Source organism: Melozone crissalis, unplaced genomic scaffold, assembly GCF_028551555.1.
Source record: "Melozone crissalis strain CALT ecotype California unplaced genomic scaffold, PUWL_Pcris_2 ptg000009l_1, whole genome shotgun sequence".
Taxonomy (NCBI): domain Eukaryota; kingdom Metazoa; phylum Chordata; class Aves; order Passeriformes; family Passerellidae; genus Melozone; species Melozone crissalis.
In genome coordinates this window covers 16,978,575-16,999,440 of record NW_026535787.1, presented here as the reverse complement: position 1 = coordinate 16,999,440, position 20,866 = coordinate 16,978,575, and the positions used below count along the sequence as shown (strand labels likewise).

Sequence of the window (20,866 nt, the reverse complement as noted above, 5' to 3'; positions counted from 1 at the left end):
CCTTGAGCTGATGGGCCCAATAAAGTCTGTGGGGCTGCATGTGCAAGATTGGATTACAGGGTTAGGGACTGTATTTTGTGACTCTTACTGCTCCTAGAACTCTAAGTACATGTATTTCCTTTAAGTGTAGTCTGGACAGTCTCAAAATGTAGCTTTTTAAAGGTCTCTTGTTAACACAAACATTTATTAACTAAACAAACAAGTGTACAAACAGTAAGATGTTTAAGTTTTGGTCACATTCTTGTCATAGAGCCTTAAAAAAAGAAGGAAAAAACCCACCAAAACACCCCCCCCAACCTCCTATGAATCAAAGAAAAAATCCACCAAAGAAACACCACCACCACAAAAAACAAAAAAACAAAAAACAAAACCCAAAAACAAAAACCAAAAAAAACCCCAAAAAACCAAAAAACACCCAACCCCTTAACAACCAGCAAACCATAGAATTTACTGGAATAAGAGAGGGGAAGGTATATTCATAACTGAGAAGTAAACTGTCTGTCTGGTTCGGTTTTTAGGGATAGAGTTGAAGGAAAAATGCAGAAGAAATGCTTATATATGATAAATATGGTGTAGATTGTGGCTTTTAACACCAGCCTTAGTAATGTCAGGAATACTGTTCATCATCATTTTCTGTTTTTGCATGAGCTTAAGACAAATTATGTAGGTTTATCCTCAGAGCATTTACATAGTGAGATTGTTTAGGTCATAGTTTCAGCTTTGTGCAAATTAGAGCTGTTGAAACTTACCCATCTCTTAAACATTAGTGATTTGTTTAAAATTAATGTGGTGACAGACAAAGGCTTCAACAGTAAATACTGGTGCTTCTTGTTTCTGGAAACAGAATTAAATTGGAATCAGTTGCTCTCCTATGAGTTAAGTAAAACCCAGTCTTTTTGGGATAAAATGAAAGTAGCCTTTTGCAAATGTACATTCTAGATTTAGTTTTGCATTATTTGAACATGATGTATACAGCTTCTTAATGTCCTGCTAGGTCCTAGATAGGGTTCCCAAATGCCACTGCAAAAATTGACAAGAGTGATCATTCAGAAACCTGATCATCTTTACCTTACTGCATCTTCATTGTGCCTTTCACAATGAAGTTGTTGCTAGGGAGATATTGCAATGCACTGCATTTCTCTGGGATCTGAACAGTGAAGAAGCCTTACAGCAAATTCTTGTTCTTGTGGTTCTTCATATGTCTGTTAAGCCAGTGTTATCCCAACTGATATCCTTTATGTTCTGTGATCAACAGAGTTTGTCAGAGATGTGGGGCTTTAAGATACAATTCAGTTTAGCAAGCAGAACTTGATCCTAAATGATTACCATTGTTCAGGGCCTGTAAAAATAGTTTGGAGGCTTAGTCACTACTGCAGTAATAAATGTAGTGAGCAAACTTTGAAAAAAATATTAAGATCAGTATCCCATGAAGCTCTACAGGCCACCTGTACAAGACATAACCCTGTGGAGATTTAAGGCTGCCTTCCCAAAGGGCCTGTAGGACACTTGTAAGGCACAGCTTTGTGGAATTTGCAGCTGCATGGATAGGCATGGACCCTGGTCATCTGCTCTCTGGCCTGGCAGGTCCAGCAAAGGCAGCTTTTGGTCACTGTCCAGCTGCTGGAGCAGCGGTGTTTGCCAGGGGTCTCATGGGTCCCTGCTGTGCCCACAGGGCTCCTCTGCACCTGCTGACCTGGGCACTGGGGACAGCAGCATGGCCTGGGAGCATGAAGGGACAGAAGGGAGGGAGGAAAGAAGCTCTTGACAAAACACATCTGACAGTTTTGGGGGAGTGGCCATGTCACCAGTGTTGGAGTTTCATCGTTGTGTCAGAGAAGTTGTGCATGCAGGGTGAGCACAGTGCATCTGGAAGGCTGTGAATAACTCTGTGCCCTCTTGTGGGACACAAATAAAGCTCATCTGTATTTACATATGTAAAATTACCTGTCTCTAAAACTATCTAGGCATACGTTTTCTCAAACTCACTCCACTGTGAGGAAGTGTAATGGCTGAGACTGTGATGCCTTGTATAAAAGGGATGACTGTGTCCACAATCAGATCACTTAATAGAAATGCTTCTGCAGGAAGGTTTTTCACCCTGGCTTTGTATATGTGCCTAGCCTGTTTGGCTATAGGCAGTGAAGGGATGGAGTTGGTGTTCAGAGGGCACTTCCACAATTCCAAAGGTGGAGTCCCACTTGGGAGAAGCCCCAATTTCTTCGTGAGGTGTAGCAGCAGATTGGTTGGTTAGGTACCTAAACTCTGAAGTATAAAAGACTCTTTCCTTCCCTCTTTTGCACTCTTCCTCCTCAAAAGAATCAGTGTTGCTTCTCAGAATTCTTGACCTTCTTGTTCAGTGCAACATACCAGAGTTTGCCTTGCTTAAGAATTGTCAGAATTTTAGCAGGAAAATTGTGAAAATAGATTGCTTATCAGCCTATTTAATTAAGTACTTCTGTCTCTAAGAAAAAGTCCTGAGGCAACTGATAGCAACTGATACTCAGCAAAGAGGGCTTGTGGGTGACTCACTGTCATTGTTCTGGGAGTACTTCAGCTTGGTCTCTAGCAATGCTCAGAAACCAGAGAGCTTTAACACAACAGGTAAGCTAAACCAGAAGGCATCATTATGCCTTTGTGCAAACATATTTTGGTATGGGATGCAGTTGATTCCCTATCTTCACAAAATGTAAAGTTGCACCAGACTACCTTACATCCTGGGACAAGCAGACTGTGACTGCTCAAATAGGAAAGAAAATGTTCAAGAGACATGTGATTCAGAACTCAGACATGCTGAGCAGTATCCATGAAGTAAATGGAAATAGTTACTTGCTCCTAGCATGCTGATGGGGGCCACTCAGTGGATTGGTTTGCCACAGAGCTGAAACCAAGTGATGTATTTGGTGTACAGCATGTAGCTAAAGCCCTGAGGTGAGTGCCACAGGATACAGCAGGGGTGTCAATGCTTTCATTGAGGAGATCTACAGAGGAATGGTTTAGTTGTGGTAGTTCAGAAGGATGTTCTGAAGGCAGCTTAAATCCTTAAGTGACAGCTGAGAGCATGCTAGGAAAAGGATCACTCCCATTGCTGTCTTTCTGGAAACATCTGCTCTTGGCCACTGTCAGAAAGGTTCTTGAACTAGATAATCCTCTGGCTTTCCTGATGCATTTTTCCTGTAGCACAGGTAAGACTTCAGACTATTAGTTCTCCAGTACCTTTTAAAGCTAGGAAGAGAATACATTTTGTAGCAATCCACTAATTACATGCACTAGGGAGTCAGGCTAACTTTGCCCATGCAATGCTTTATGCGTTAGGAGTTAACTGCTGTCACAAGTCGTTATTTCCATTGAGAACAGTGATTCATCTTTCCATGAGTACTCAACAGATGTCTCAGTGGGAATGAAATTTTAGCTCATGTCACCATTCTGTAGGAGAAAATACATATAGGAACAGGACATTGTGTTTGGATACATGTGTTTTCTGTTGAACTGGGTTGTCTAAGAACTTCTGTCTCAAGTGTTTTGAGCAACTTTAGTGTTTATTTGACCATGATTAGCTTCAGAATGGTGGTTGTGGAGGAGAAGGCTTGCTCTTATAGGCAGTTCAGCCTCTCAAATGTGCCTCAGTCCTGATTAGAAAACCCAGATTTTAGCTGCTCTAACAGCTACTGGGGATGGCTTTCCAATCAATGTTTTACCTGACATATGTTTCTGCTCTATGCCTTTCAACTGTCTGGTAGAAATTTGTCTTTTCTTTTATTGCTCATCAGAATGGTCTATTAGAGATGTTACTTACATTGGAAAAGCCTCTTGGGTAAGAGCTACCCATACTAGATATGCCTTCTGCACTACTGTAACTGTGAAAATTTGGAAAGAATAACCATCTGGAGAACAGAATTTCAGGATCTATGAGTCCAACATATCACAAGTTACCTTGCACTTCATTTGTGTCCCTGTGTTGAAATTTTTGTTTTTATTTTTTGCTTCAGCTGTCTTTTTAATACTCAATATACAAACTTAGTAGGGGAGTTAGATGAAATTTGAAAAAATCTGAAGTTCAAATGTCACTATTTTACAAAGAAAATAAATATGCTACTGAACAGCATCTGTATTAAGTTGGGGTAACAGTGTATGTATTTTCAAGTATTGTGTTTCTTGTGAAGAGCTGTCTGTGAAGGTTGAATCAAAGGGCAGCTTTTTGAGAGGGTTTTGAAACTGTGCACCATGACAGGACACAGGACTTTGATCTATTTAGTTTTAAGAACTTTGTCACAGTATTTGTCCCAAATCTTAGTGTTGAGGAGTCAAGATAGTGACATCCTTAAATGATTTTCACAGCACAAGCCAAGTGCAGGAGAATTCCTCTTGCAAGTGCAAGGTCCTGAGCTGTGTGCAACCACAGAAGTGATGCCTGTCAGAGGAACACTGTGAGAATGTTATCAAACATTTTTTTCTTTTGGTGCTTCCTGCAGCACACTATGGTTTAGACAATGATTGTGGTAAGAGGCTTTTAAATTGATGTAAAGACCAAGTTGATTTGACATGTTTTTTAATCAAGTGTTTATTAGTTGAAATAATCTTGGGTGTGTTTTGGCATAGTTTAAGTTTGAGTGGGAAATTGAATCATTGTCAGAAGTCTGTGTATCTTTGAGCATGTTAAGCTGAAGTTACCAAATAGAACTGTGGGAGGCTTTTGGCTTGTGCTTAGTGAGTATAAACCAAAGCTCCTACCTTGCTGCCTCAAGAGCCACAAAAATGCTAATAGAAGTAAGAGATGCAAGAAAAAAATGTATTCCATATAGCCTGTCTACTTGCCAGTACTAGCTTTTTCCTTAAGTTACTTTCCACTATTTTGTTCCATCTAGTTTAAGGTATTACAAGGGATGAGACTTCCTCTGCAGTCCTGTGGAAATTATTTCACAGTCCTCATAAGACTTTGTGAATTTTTTTTCCTTATTTATATTTCCTGATTCTTACATTTCCAGAGCAGAATCCACACCAAAACTGTCAGGGGTTGCTTTCCTGTTAGTTTTGGCAAAATCATTCAAGCTTCCTTCTTGCTCCTGTCTGCTTTTGTTCAACTGAATGAACCAGTGAACATTCTCATGCCTCAAACTACAAGGATAGTTTTTTAGGATAGGTGATACTTTGCTGAGGGCTGCTGTGAAATCAACCTGCATGTATCAGGTAAAGCAGCTGGAGCTCTCAAGAGGTTCTTTTATTGTATTTTCTTTTGTTTCTCTCAGGTGTTCACACAAAGCCTTCCTAACTGGTTTCCCATGTTCTCCTCACTTCCACCCCTCTCCCCTTTAACTCTAGGGTACTTGTGCATAGGACTCACAATAGGATTATGGAATGGCCAATTACAGGCAGTTAAAGCTACACTAAGATGAAGTCAATGATTTATCAGTAAGCAAAAGCTAAAATTAATCATGTAACCTGCCTGTAAGATTGGGCAGTGGTTCCCCATTTCATCAAGGATAATTTGTCCCCAAAGAACATGTTGCTTGTGTTTGGACTGTTGGGTACCCAAGACAAATTGATTTGAATTGCTGTATGAGTCTCAAGGAACATGTGAGCTTTTGCAAGTGTTTCAAACCCCAAAATATTTCTGGTCTATTATAATTTAATTTGTTCCTTCTATTTTATCTTTTAATTATGTATAATAAAATTAAATACATATTTACTCTGATTATTGTAACTAAATTCATCAGGAACTGTTGTGATAGGATAAGGAACATTCATTTGAATGTTATTTGCTTCCTAAGCATTTGTACATTTATAGCCAAGTGAATTTATTGGAAATTGCTTACTTTTTCATTCTTTTTTTTTCTTGGTTTGCTGAGCTATTTTCTTGTGTGTTGACTTGCTTCTCAGCTTTTAACTCGAGCTGCTGTACACAACAAGGTGCACAGTGGCAGCTGCTTCTTGAAAAGTTGCCATTTGGAAGGCAGCATGGAGGTTGTCCTGCAGACCTGCATGCACATGCATAACACACTGCATGTGGGTACGCCCTGCCTCAGGTGGGAACAGAAGCTGCCAGAGGCACACAGAGACTTTGGTAACACAGAATCAGTTTTGTGAAAGATTTGCTTTTAAATCTTTTTCTCCCCCCAAGTCGAGTTTGTAACTTTCTTAGATGTGTTGTAAATTCTGAAGTGTTTCACAGTCTGATAATAGATGAGCTAAGTCATGTGCTGCCAAAGTGTGAGCAGTATGGCGCTAGGGAGGAATGCTGGTCTTTTAAAACTATGCCAGCTGTAATATTGTAACTAAATTATGGTTTAAATCACAAAGTCATCACAGTATTCTTGGAAGAAGGTACAAACTAGGATCAGTGGACATAAAGGGAGGAGATGTATGCAACACCTGTAAACACAGTGAGAAAGGAAAGTAAGATGCTTTGGATATCTCTCTTATCAGGATATTTGTGCTGCATGATCACCAATCTTATAGTTGAACATTTTTAAGATACACTCTGCACTCCTAGTTGCTGTTCCCTCAGAGCCTTTTCTGGTGCCTGAACTGGAGAGATTGTGGTGTAGAGCTGTTCTTATCTCCTCCACAGCTCTTACACAATGTGTGGAAAAGCAACAAAGCAGAGAAACTTGGGTTTGGTGACATGGCAAGTTTGGATCATCTTAAAGCTGCTCCAAGGGAAGCCCTGGCCAGAGCAGCTCAGGAAACTGATAGCAAGTAAATTTGCTTGAGTGGAGGAGGAGTGGAACTAAAAATAATTAAACACATAAACCTTTATACAAGAAAAGCTTGTATGCCAGATACAATACTGTATCTTTGTGGCTCTGTCTGCCCTCCCACAGCCAGTGGAACCATGGGTGCAGATTTTGGCTTGTTTAATGGAAATATGGGCATGATTGATACAGATCAAATCAATTCTTGCTACTGAGAGATTAATTCATGCACTGAGCTCATCCTAGTGATTGTGTGAATGCTGCTTCCTATACAAATTTAAAAGGTTTCTGACAGTCAGCCTGACCTGAGACACCTAGTTTTAAAACATCAGGAAGTTTTGTGAAAGTATTGGGCATGGAAGTTTGTTGTGTAACCCTATAACTAAGTTCTGTGCAAATTCAGAGTTCTCTTTGCTGCTTATACAATTTTAGTGCAGCTTTATCGGTGCTACTGAACAAATGGACTGTTTTATTTGTTGAGAGCCAGCCAAGTGGCTCTCTGTGGTAGAATGCTGATAAACCTGACTATTTTAAACCTGGGTGTCTCTCTGCTGTTTTTCAAACACAGTATGTCTCTTCCTTCTGTATATATCATGTTGTCTTGCCTCCCCATCCCTGGCTGCCACAAAGGTGGTAACACTTCTTAAGTTCTCATCCCTCCTCATGATCTTGCTCATTTTTCCTCACCTGAAAAGTTCAGTCTTTTACTTCCCTCTGTTAAACCCTTTGAGACTATTCAGCACCCTGAAAAGTCATTATTCTTCCAGTATTCCTACAAGACTTCAGTGTGTGTTTTGGTGAGGCAGTTAAGGAGTTAAAGGCTTGTGGAGTTTCAAAGAAATGCCGGACAGCTGCTGTAAAGTATTGCTGCAAATCCTAGCTGACCTCATTCTTGTCAGACAACAGTGATAATATCCAAAAACGGGTGCAAGACAGGAAGTGTTTCAGGAAGGTGTGTGTTTCATGCAAAGACATCAGAAATATGCTTTCTCCTGGGGCCACTTACCATAAGATCCATATTAATTTAAATGAAACAGTGAAATTCCAGGCTATGTTTACAGAAACATCATTTCAGTCCAGAAAAAACATTGCCTGTTGCTCTAATGTACAGATGGCAAAAGCAATTGTGGTAACCACTGTATGTATTTAATATAATGATATTACTGGCTGGATGAACCTACCTGTTAAACATATGGGGACTTCACATAATTTTTGATAGACTTGAAAAAGTGGTAAAGCACAAATACAAGTCTACTTACATTTTCTCATTTAGTTTATGCTCAAAGACTGATTTGATATCTAATGTGCTTTTCACTAATTTAATTAACTGAGTTCCTTAGTAAGCAGAACAAAATCACATTTTTCCCCTAATGCATTCTCTGACTTATAATTTAAAAGAATTAGCTTTTAAAAGATTTAATATTTTTCACCAGTCAGTCTACCAAGTTATGTGCAAAAAGTGTCCTGTATATACAGGTTCTTATTATTTTCATTGTACTGAAAAGTTCAGAGATGAGAAAACTTGTATTTTATTTATATTTTTCAGAAGTACCTACATAAAAGCATGCAAATAAAAATAATTCCTACCAGTTCAGCGCTCGTCTGCTGATAGTTAGGGATATTTTCCCTAAATTTCCTCTTAGTTGTCTCCAGAATTGTGCCTCTTATAGTATGAATCTGCAGTAAAAATCAAACATAAATGATTTTTTTTTAACAAGCCTAAGTAAATACTGCTTAAGAGGTTTTTTCTTTAGATTGCAGAAGCTCTTATTTCAGCATTAGCTTGAAAAATTTTTATAAAATAATTCTTTAAGGGTTAGACTTATTCCTGTAAAGATTCTACCATTCAAAATGTTGCACATGAATAATATGATTAACTGAAATGAAGTCCAGCAGATGCCTGTAGGAATATTAAAATAAAGCACTGCTATTTAGCCTCAGCTCTTTGTTTCATTGAAAAACTTGTTTCTTCTGTACTTTTTTCCTATATTCTTCTATAGTTTAAAAAAATATTAATTTATGTTGGTAGGAAGTGAACAAATTCTAGCTGCTGGAACTCATGTAGTAATTTACTCTTGGGAATTGGTCTGTTTGTGAAGCTGGGTCACTGACCCTGAAGGGCCCTTTGAAAAGTGCAGCTCATGGGCAGGGACCATGGGGATGCTGAATGGTGTAATAGCAGAGGTTGGGATTTTTTAATAGAGATGTGACCTGGGACCTCAGGTGAGGTGCATGAGGAGATAAAGGCAGGCTGGGGGATGGAAGACCTGAATGCAAACCTCAGCCCTGCTGCATGCTGAGGAATGAAACAAGTGTGATCTGTGTTTTTAGAACATGATCCAAGGATGTAACAGAAAAGAAAGGGAAGGAAAATGGGATCATTTAGATACAGGAAGACACTATTTTTTGTTGTTTGCTGGTATCAGCTCATTTGATATACACACACAGTTGTTTCAAACTGAATTATATTTTAGATTTGTCTGCTGTTCCTGGAAGTTATTGCCAAGAGTGAAAAACCACATAATACATTTCTAGTATTAGACCATCTATTACTGATGGGTAATGACAGAGTAGAGGGAGAAGGCACCAGTTAGTCTGGGTTAGCTCATGTGCTCTGGATAACTCTTTCGTGAACACTTAGATTTCTAAAGTTCTGCTAGGCTATGTTCATTTCCCACTGCTTTCTGGATGTGATGAATTGTGTCCATGTCAATGTCAGGTAATCTCAAGTATTCTCATGATTATCTGCCTCAAACTTTTTCAGGTAACGTGCCATTTGATCACTTTTGTCTTGGCTATTTTAATAAGATAACAAATACCAGAAAGGCTGCAATAACACCTTTTAACAAAAGAAACATGTTTGAGTTTTTAAAATTACAGATGCCCTGCATTGTCACTTACATTTTATTTGGTTTTGCTTTTAAATGCTAGAGGCACAAAATTTTAGATCTGTAGAGGCTTTCTTGTTTGAGGTCTGATTTTTGATAGTGAAGCAGAGAATTCATTCTCAAAGTCAAAAGGGAGAAAGTTTTTGTAATTACCAGTTACAGATTCAGACACAGGAGGGAGTTAAAACCAGAATCCTGTTTTACTAATTGTTAAAAGAAAAAAAATTTTGTGAGATGTAGCGCAAATATTCACCTTACTAAATTATCTAGCAATGCAAAATATGAGAAATTATGTTAGTCCATCAGTCTGTCTCCTTAGTTTTTCAAGGAGATCTACCACAAGGAACTTAAATAACATGCTTTCTTCTAACAGTGATGTAAAAACTATGTTATTTAAAGATTTTTGTGTTTGTTTGTTTTGTATTTTTCTTCAAAGTGTATTGGGTTGGTTTTGACGGTGAATGTGGATTTTGTTTCTGTTCAGTCCATAATTCCAGCCAGTTCTGTGACTGTCCCTTTTTGATCTCAGTGTATTCTGATCTTTCTCCTGCATCTTTAGACATGCACCTGAAGCATTTGCCTCTTCATCAAATGTATAGAAGAAATTGTCTTGGTCTTCTAAAAGAAACTAAAACCAGGCTGTTGTGGTTGTCCTCATCAAAGGCTCTTCCATGGTATATACAGAACATCAAGGGATATATTTTCTTACTGCTTGGAAAGTTCTGTTTAAAAATCTGCAGATTTGTTGGTGAAAAGGGTAGGATTTCTGAATTTATTTGGTGAGGTTTTTTAAAATTACAAGCAATTGAGTTTTTTTGTTAAATTAATGTTTTAACCTTTGTGCTTGAGCTTTTAAAGTTGGATAATTGAAATAAGGCCTGGCATAGATGAGTTAAAGGTGTCAATTTTGTGAGTAGCTGCCTGTGAAATGTAGAAATGCTCAAAATCACAACACCCTGCTCTCTCCTGTGTGACTTGGAATGACACCTACATATGAATTAATAACCAAAAGGAAATATTAAAGAAAGTGTTCATAGGGTGCATGAAAGTCCTGATAGTGGCAAGGGTAGGTAGTGTTTCCAGAGAGCAAGGCTGTAGTTTAGGGTGGTTAGACATGCCTTCCTTGAAAGAATGGGAAAAAATACATAAATCACGCACTGTTGTCACCTCTCTCCACACTTACAGCTTATTTATGTACTTTTTGAGTAGTAGTTGCATTGACCATTTTCTTACAGAAATGGTCATTTCTCTCTTGACCATTTTCTTACAGAATTCTTACAGTCTCTCCAAGGAAACAATTTGCGTTGCACCTGTGGCAGTTTGGTAGGACTCTGCTTTGACTCTGCCCTGCTTTCAGAGGGTACCATTTGACTCTCCTGAGCCTGTTTCTGCTCTGCTGAAGGGGGTCATGATGCTGTCCTGTTTTGGAAAGGCATCCTTCTGATCAAGAGGTGAAAGACCAGATAGAGCCTTCTTTTTACTGATCCCAAGAGAGCTTGAATACCAACTGCATGAAGGCCTGCAGTCTCTGAAGGAGATGTAAGGAAATCCTGCTGGGATTTAATTCTGTGTCTGAGTCATTTGAGCTTGTTTTTTGACCCATTAATAAACCCTTGTCACACTACTGCTGCTGCCTTTTGTTCCAGTCATTACATTCCTCTGGAGTCTCTGTAACCATTGTCTGCTTTGTTTCTTTGGTTTTGTTTTTCTTCACTAGGGATAGATTTTTAAGTTGGCAGAAGGCATAAAATTCAGTTCCCACCACCAGAAAACTCGGTGTGTTTGCAAGGGGTGTATAATAACCATGCAAGCTCCACTGCATGTTCCCTTTGGCAAAGTGCACCTTCCTTCTCCCTTCAGTGCGTGTGCAGCCTGAGTGGGCAGTGAGTGCTCCTCCTCCTTGCCATACTGGCAAAGGAAGCAGTGTCACAGAGGAGGGTATAGGAGAAGCCTCTGAGGACCCAGATATGTGCCGTGGGATATTCAACACTTCCAGCAGAAAGCTCTTCTCACCCTTTTGTGCGTGCATGGAGGCACACACAGGCTCTCCCCATGGGACAGATACCTAACGTGTTTGAAAGAGTCTCTGTGGGCTTTGGCTCTCTGTTGAGTGTGTGTGGGCCATTTAGAGCAGACAGCTTTCTCAGAGGGCATGAAGGTCAGTTTGAAATTTTTAGGTGTACTATGTAATGCAATCTGCTGTTGGCAGATTTGGAAGATACCCATGAAATCTTTGTCAAGGAAGAGGCCTTTTGTTTCCAAGAGAAAGTTTTGGATGCAGAGTGGGAAGAGGAGTATTTGCTAGATCTGTCTGAAATATGTTTGTTTTGAAAGCCACTATTGAATTAGGTGTAAACTTTGAGCCTGGTTTATATTCCTCAGGGCAGGGGAAGATGGAATCTGTTGTTTATCTGAGTGCAGGTTTTCCCCAGGGTGCTTATATACACTACAGAATATTCATTAAGCTGTTGGCATTGTATCTCTAAATCTTTTCTTTGATTTCAAGTCTTAAATTAAAAAAGACAAGCCAGATATTCCCACTCCTCCCAAAATAAACCTAAGTTGTGAAACTGTCCTTAGCACTTTTGCTGAATGAAGCAGAAACACCTACTGTTTTCTGGCAAACCCTGTTTATCCATGTAGACACTCTTCTGAGAGTTGTTTCACTGTGTCCACACAGTCTTTACCTGACCTTCAGAAAGACTGATGACAAAGGGAATATTTGTAAGGCAGATTACTGCCTATTTAAGATTTGGGGTTATCTGTGTTTTCCAGCACATGACATTGAACAACTACCAGGGACAAAAGAATTTTTTGTTTCTCTCAAGTTACTGTTGGCTTTAAAGCAAGAAGCCAGGAAAGGGACATGCCATTTACATATGTTTAGAAAACCTTCATAACATCTCTTTTAAAATTTTCATTAAGAGCTATAGGGCAACTTTTATGGCATGATGGAGTTTTCCAAACTGGTTTGAGAAGATAAGTGCATTTTCTTTGTTATTTTGCATTCCACTAATATTGTGATTATTATGCTACCATTTTAGCTGTACAGTTGGTCATATTTTGTACACTACTTTTAATATTGTGAATAGGATGCCATTAATAATGAGTAGGAACAAAATAGCTGTTTTTAACTGAGGTGGCATATTTTAGCTGTTTCAGCTCAGCTCTTGTAGGGAGTCAGAGACAAAGGAGATTTCAATTTCTAGAGCTTGGCTTTAAGGTGGAAAGTAGACCTGCAACCCAGTCTTTCGAAGTCATGAAGGTAAGAAATTAATTTGGCAGTTCACAGAATTGTTGCTAAGATAAAATGAGAGGAAAGTGAGGGAAAAAGGAGTGTTCAATGGGAAGGAAGTATCAAGAAAATAGACAGTCTTCTTAGGAAGACTTAGAAACAGATGAAGCCATGAGAAATTGAACAAAATACCAACAAAAGAAGTGGGTTTGCCATACACTTAGAGTTAAGCACACATTTTCTGTGGTGCTCTTCTGGAAATTGCTACTATGAAATAGCTTTTGTGGGACTTGAGCTTTAACACAGCAGCTGCTACTACCTGCACACCTTGTTTTGGGTGATAATTTTGTTTGTGTCAAGAAACTAAGGGTAATTCCTTTCTGCTTTTAAGGTAATCTACAGGGTTTTTCATTTGCTTCAGAATGAATGGCAGTGATCTGCCCTTCCTTCAAGTGACCATTACTTTTACAGCATATTTAAGGTGAAATAGCCTATACGATAATGTAGATTATAGCCACATTTATCAAAGTGACTGCTATCAGTTGAGACTGAGCAATAATTTTTAAAATAAATTCTGAAGTTTCCATTTTCCTCTTCACTTGCCTCAGTGATTCCCCTTATCCTTTTTGTATTTTTTGGAGTGACCAAGATACCTAGCTGAGACATGAATCTTGCCTAACAGTACACTTTGTACTCATTGTAAAATTAGTTCCCAACTGTACACTGTAAAAGATGTTTAAAAACATCTAGACTAACATGGAAATTACGTAACTGTGGTAAAAACTTCAAAAGAAAGCTTGGGGGATTCCCCCTGCCCCATTTGCTTTGTTTAGGTACATGTTTGGGCTGGATTTTATCCGTCCACTCTTGCAAATCCTTTGTATTTGTACTCTAAACTGGTTCATCAGGAGCTTTTAATGAAGTATGTAATCTCATGGTGGGAAGATACCTTTTTCTGTTTTTCCTTTTTCCTAGTTTCCATGTTCTTTTAGGGTGTGGTTCAAACTAAAATGAAATTTAGGTTGGTCTTTCCTTTTTCTTGACCTGCCAAAGGGTTTGTTCTGTTAGCATTGCTGGGCTCCCTGTAAATCAGACATTCTTCTTGGGCTGCGTCAGGTTACTAATGACATGATTAATGCAGGAAGGGTACAGGGGGGTGACGTAGTGGCTCATGCAAAGTTTACCTGAGAATTATCTGTAGCTCTCTACTGTTTAGTGTCTGTGTGAGTCATGGCCTGAAGCTCTGCCATTCCCTGTTCTTCAGCTGGGCAAGATCACACTTACCTCATTCTATGTATGCATTTCTCCCTTTCCTGCCAGATCTGATTAGAAGCACTTTTGTTTTAAACTGTTTATGAAACATTCAATACACTTTCTGCAGATAGCTGACCATAAGGCTAAATGAAAAATGCCATTAGATATCTGTGATCCAGACAGCTTTAGAAACTTTCTCTGTCCTTACATGAATTCTGATTTTTATCAACTGAAGTTTTTTTCATGTTCATGGGTTTAGCAGTGATAATGTTTTGACATTAGTGAGCTTTGCAATAGGACTGTGAGTCAGTTGCCGTCCCTCTCCTGTTTCTTCTTGTGTATTTGTACAGAGAAAAGCTTACAAAATACAAACAGCAACTCTTGCAGGTGCAAGAGTTCCCATCAAATTTGGTCCACCTATTGATTCCTTAATGAAGCATTTGGGAAATTCTTCTTACTGATATGAAAACACAGGCATGTTCTCTGATACTCTTTGAAGACTCAATGTACATGCAGACAATATTTATTCTCCTATTTGTGTATGTGTGTCTATTAACTGTCACATGCTCTCAAGTCTCTTTTAAAAGACCAGAACTAAGTCAATGTAGAATTTTCAAGTAATGCTGATTATTTTTTCAAGATCCCTTTGTTTTCTCTGTAGAACTGCCACAAAGTCTTTGGCATCCTTCAGGACTTTAGCTTTCCTCAGCTGAAACTGTCGCCTTTTCTCCGTGTGAGCTGCTGTCTGAATTATCTTGTGCAAAAAGTGCTTAATGTTTAACTGCACAAGAATATGCTGAAAGCAGGCTATCATTTTCCAGCCAGCTTGTATCTCACAACCTGCCAAAGCCTATATTGGGAACACAATGTGTGGGAAAAACTTCTAAAATGATAGACAGAAAAATGTCTTGTGGGAAACCTAAAATGCCTTGAGACTCATTCTGTTACAAAAGAATGTTTTTACAAGCACAGCTTCATCCCCTTTACTTTCTGAAATTTTCAAAAATGAAAGCTTGAGAGCATGACATTTGTGTAGAATGTAAACAACCTTGATAAGTGGAAAAGTGACATTTCTTGGAAATAATATTGCCTTAAGAGAAAAGAATGGTCAAATTGAATAATTAGCCAGGAAAAAACCCAAAACCAACCCAACTTACTTCTAAAAGGCTCAACTACTAATAAAGGCTATACTGATGCCTAAGATAAAACTTTATGTGTGCACTTTGATTACATTTTGCAAACATATCTTAAAGGAAAACAAACATCCTATGATCTGTTAATCTCAAAAGATGCACCAGACAAGTAAATTCTTATTGTAAACATCTCATTAAAATATCTAAAAGTTCTCTAATGCAATGTGAATGCTTTTTACCTACACTGCAGCACATGCTAATGGAGTTAATGATTATAATTACCCAGATGCCTAAATGGGGATGGCAAAAGTTCATGTTCAGCTTAATGTTGTCTGTATTTAATTTTCCTGCTTTTAAAGGAACTGTTTACATTAAAGAGTAACATGGATTTTATTCAGTGAGTCCGTGTTTAGGCAAAAAATAAGCATATTGTTTGACACGTGCCTTTATGTAAGCTATGTTTCTAGAATCTTTCAGTTTGAGCAGTGAAATGGTATTTCTGGCTTTTGTTTTCTTCTGGTGATATAGCTAGTGCCTTGGCTGTAGAACTGATTTTTTGCTTTATGTCCAAACCCCTCTTTTTTCATGCTTGCAATTAGAAAATCAATCAAACAAGACTTTAAAATGTCTTTTTTTTCTGTTTTTACCCAAAATTGAAAGGCACTGAATGAAGTAGAAGTGTAAAAAGTAACTGTTGTGTAAAACTTGTACGTTCACTTGTGCAGGTTTATGAGGCAGGACATCACCACCCCCCAGTTTATCAGGTTGTGGTTGCAAACAGCCCTGGAGAGAAAGAGAGAGCAAGCTCTGTCTGGCTCCTTGGCTCAGGCCAGCCCACAAATCCAGAGGAACCTCTGATTGAGGAAGGACCTGAGAGGCAGGAAACAGATGTTGGCAGCAGTGTCCTGGCTCAGGTAGCCAGATAACAAGCGTACCACGCCAAAATAACTAAGTGGGTTAAATGGCTATAACTGCAGCTCAGTGCTATTTATTTGGCTACTTAAATCCAGATTTACTTAAGGAGTACTGTGCCTTTTGCACATGTTCTTCTTTGTTTGGCATTTGTGATATGTTGTCAAGCTTCAGAGACCTTGTCTGATAACACCAAGGTCACCCACCATGTGTTTCTTTGTGTAGTTAGGTACCTTTCTCAAAGGCTTGCTAGGGTATTGCTGTGTGCCCAAAGATCACCATGCATAGGGTGATGCAAAAAGACAACATCAGAGTCTTACATATTCAGAAAAAGTCCTTTGAAGTCTCCAAAACAATGAATATTTACTATTTTATTTTTGCTGTATATGCTTTTCTTCTTGTGGCCTTTGCTACTATATTAGTTGTACCAGCACCACAGGAAACCTGCAGCAAACTATTTCACTTGGGTGTTGGCATCACATCTTCCAGGGAGAGTGCATAGAAATGCATTTTTCAATCTCCTTTCAGGTTTTGGATGTTCCTGGTACCCATTCATCAGTTCAACAGTCTCATATTACAAGAAGGATATGGGGAATCTCAGGGTTAAAAAGTAAATTAAAAAAACACAAACCCACAACAAAACAAAAATTAAAAAAAAACAAAAGCCCAAATAAACAAAACAAAAATACCACCCCTGAGTAGTACAAGTGGAATTGAAGAAACCCTTTCAGGGCTGTTGCTGTCTGACTCCTGGCTCACTGTGGGAGCCCTTAGTCTGAGCTCCTGCAGGTAGGTAATGACAGGGGAATTCTAGAGGCTTTCTCAGTGTCCTCTTGCTCTTTGGTTTAACAACATGAGAAAAGTGCAGAATGTTACTGTCAGAGATCTTCCTTCATTCCTGTTCCAGATTTCCTCTTGGGCTTTGGTGAGTTTGTCTTGTTTTTAGATAGCCCTGATTTTCCCTCATCTCCCATGATTGCTGCTGCCACCATTTTTCCATTTGAGAAAGTGTTTCCAGAGATAACCTCTTAAGCTTCCTGAGTGCAACCCTGTGACATTTTTAATTTGTACATGTTATTTTCTGCCACTTCTCTAGCGTTGGAAATTTCCATTTCCCAAATCTCTTTAGGAGAGGTAGGAAAAAAACTTGCTTTGTGTGGATAATGAGGCATAGGTGGTGTATTTGTCTTTTAGATCTCTATAACAAATATTTTCCATTTCTGAATTTATTAAACCCCCCTTGGTTGTAAATATTGGAATGTGCTGACTGGAGATTTGTTTAATATCATATAAAGGTTTTTCTCTCCTAAATGCATGGAAAAGATAACAAGTCACAAAACTTACCACTGCTATAGAATTTTAGAAGCTGCTTCAGATATGAAGAGAGTTTGTTTCCTTAGTTGAATACTACTTAGTAAAAATGGAATGAACCTGTTTAAAAGTATTGGATCTGATACTTCTATCACTGACCTGTTGTTCTAGGGAAGAAGGACTTTTATCTGTTTTTCAGACAGTCATTCCTAGTGTTGGGGATGGACCAGCTGAGAAACAGATTTTGATTATAATAAGTTTTAGCAAATTTCATTCCAGTGGCTTCCCAGGTAGGAGAGAGAGAGCTTGGTGTGAGCTTGTGGACCTTCTTACATTGTTTCAAATCCCCATAAGACACAAATTCAAGGGAAGCCAAACCACATTGGTTCCACTGTTTGTAGAGCTCCTTGCTCTTTTCTGTGGTGGTTTTTTAAAATCAAATTATGTCTGCCTTTGCTAAACTTCTGTTGTGTTGCTAGCTTTACTGTGTATGTTCCAGTTGCTAAAATACAGGAAGCCACAAAGGGCGCCAGTGTAATAAACAAGAACAAATAAGGAGAGTCTGAAATGCTGCTTCTTGCAGATAGTTGACTTAAAATCTGAAATAAAAAATGTTTCTGTTTTTGGTATTTATTTTATTTATAACTTTCTTACACTACTATGAACTTCTTTTCTTCCACCAAATAAATACAAGAGGACTACTGCTCACTGCAGCTATTTAAGAAATGCAAGCAATGAAAGTAAAAACTACTTCAGATTTGAGAATTAGTTTTTATCTGAAAGTAATGATTTTACATTCTGAATGTTGGATCTGTTTTCAATTCTGTATGCATGTTCCTTAGGCAAATTTTTGAAAACATCAGCTTCTGATGAAAGTTCAAGTTTCTGATTTTTCGTCTTTTCTTATTTCTTTTCCATTTAATATATGAAATAATCACCATGATGCTTGTGCTAACTTTAGCTGTAGTTATTTATAAACAACAAGGATTGGGCATGGAAAACTATGATTATAAAAGCAATTTAGCCTGATGGACAGTATGAGATTACATTCAGTTTATATTTGAGTCCTGTATTTAAAAGTTTCTGAATTTCTGTGGTCCAGCCTCCTCTTTGAAACCTTGAAAATTACCTATATGAGGCTTGTGTCTGCATAATCCTTACTACAGAATTGCTGCAATTTTCTTTAGAGACCCATCATGTCAGGCAAAGTGTTTTTATATTCCATTGTCACGCTGCTTCAAGACAGGTTTCCCTCTGCTAAAATGGTTTCCTTTATTGCTTATTTGTTTATATTAGTAGTGGTTTCCCTCACAAGGTTAATTACTGTTTCAAAGAAATTGCAATTTCCTGTTTTGGTGTAACTTGTTTACTTTAGATTTGTTCGGGAATTCTTTCTATTTTGAAGATTTAATGATTCAGGGGATGATTCTTAATCTTTCTTACCTTTTCCTCTCTCTTTTCTTCTAATTTTAGGTAAGAATGAGTTTGCATTGATTTCTTGGTTTTGAAGAATTTCTGCTAGAGTAAAGTATTAAGCTCTCTATCTTCCTTTAAAAAATGGTATTCTTTTTCTCTGCATTTAAGGGAAGAGGGGGAATTCTTGGCCAAAGCTAGTGCTGTGCCCTTTTAAATACTCTGATACAGTTGCTGGAAGAAAATTTAAAAATTTCAATAGATGTTTGGGTTTTTCTTAATAATTTTCTGTATGCATGATGATAGTAAAAATGTACAAGTTATTAACTGTCCCCTGTAGTAATTTGGAGGAGTTTGGAATATATTTCCCTTAAATGAAGCAATGTACTGCTTCAGATTTCTTGTGGAATACCTGCATGCTCAACAGCCCTGCCCAAGTATATAATAAGGCTTATGTAGTAGAAGCTCTTTGTCTGTCTATATCCAAGAAGAATTTAAAGGTAGACAGAAAAAAGCAAGTCAGCTAAACACACACTGAAAATTAAATGGTAACACAACAGGGTAATTAACACACACTGCAATACCAGGATTTCAAGAGTTGTTTCTTCTTTTTTGAAATAAAAAATCCTGGTATGTCTTTGCTATGTAATAATGATGTGGGGGCTGTACTGAACTGTGTTTTTCCCTCCTCAGCCATTACTAACTGTAGATATGGAAGCTTTCTGTAAAGAGGCTGCAATCTCAGGGAAAAAGATCTTTCATTTAGTAAGCCTTCTGATTATAGGAGAATTGCTTTATTGTGGAAAGTAATGCAACTATAAATATGACTTCCTGTGCAGTAGACATGTTTGCCAGTTTCTGGAAGCTTGAAAAAGGAGATCTTGTCTGGTTACAATTCACAATCAACCTATGGAAAGGAGCTGGAACAGCAGACCATTTCTTTTATCAGGGACACTCTTGGTTCAAACTACTGCAGTTCTGCTTTTTTGTTCTTTTTCCTCTGCAAATACAGTTTTAATTAATCAGTGGGAGGCCCAGCATGAGGTAATACTGGAAATCAACAATTTGAATCCTGTGATTCCTAATAGAGAATTAATGAAAACAGAGGTATTGCTATCTCCTTGGTCAGAAAATTTGTCATTTGGACAGTATCTAAAGGTAGGCTCTGGGCTGCTGTGTGCATAATATTCCTTTGGGGTTTGTCTAGTTTTAGAAGATCAAAATTAAAGCAAGAAATAGTGTAATTCATACTGGGAAATAACCCTGATCTTTAAAATTCTGTAGCATATGTATTATCACAACTTGGTCAGAAGGACCCTCTGGAGTCATCTAGCCTGATCCTTTGTGTAATGTAAGGCAAAAATCTCTTGCTCATTATTCAAACAGATTTTACGTGGGCTCCAGCCTCTAATAAAGTCACTGCAAGCTATGTTAATTTTAATTTTTCCCAAGTCTTAAATATGCTCCTTCCTTGCCATTCTATCTGAAGGGCCATTAGAGATGCTCTGGAAGGAGAAGTTTGAGATGCTGTGCTTCTAGAGACAAAGCTTGTGGTTGCTCAGAGTTGGGTGTATGGTGTTTGTCTTTATCTTTATGGCTCCACATGAGACTGGATCTCAGGTGGCACTGAGGAAGGGGTGGGAAGCAGTGTGACAAGGACAGTGGGGTAGAGAAGTGGTGGCACTTGATGACATGAGAGTGAGGAAAATGTGTGAGAAAGCGTGTATCAATCACTGCTTCAGAGAGGGAAGAAAACATTGATCTAGGATTTAAAAGGTAGGATTCCTGTACTTGTTCTCTGTATACTGGCCTTGACTGTGTTCTTATTTTTAGAGTAACCAGACTTACAAGAGATTGAGGCCACCAGGTAGTGGTTCTCAGTGGGAGAAACCTGAGAGGAGGAAAGGGGAAGCACTCGCGCTCCATGTCCTGCACACGCTCTTGCTTATCTACTTTCTCTCACTCACTGTTGTCCTTTCCTGGCAATCTCTTCTGTTGGTTAAAGAATTAATATATTTGAGAGTTTGAGGC

General features: G+C 38.4%; 2 protein-coding genes across 4 annotated transcripts in view; one reads left to right on the top strand and one right to left on the bottom strand.

Moving 5' to 3' along the window:
* The window catches only part of CMSS1 (cms1 ribosomal small subunit homolog), a 224,108-nt gene that overhangs the window by 95,791 nt on the left and 107,451 nt on the right, over window positions 1-20,866 (top strand). The window lies entirely within an intron of this gene.
* FILIP1L (filamin A interacting protein 1 like) overlaps window positions 1-20,866 on the bottom strand; it is a 187,528-nt gene that overhangs the window by 92,284 nt on the left and 74,378 nt on the right. For both annotated transcript variants that reach the window (XM_054270286.1, XM_054270287.1), the window contains exon 3: window positions 8,277-8,366. The gene's annotated coding sequence lies outside the window, so the exon portion shown is untranslated. The remainder of the gene's footprint in view (window positions 1-8,276; window positions 8,367-20,866) is intronic.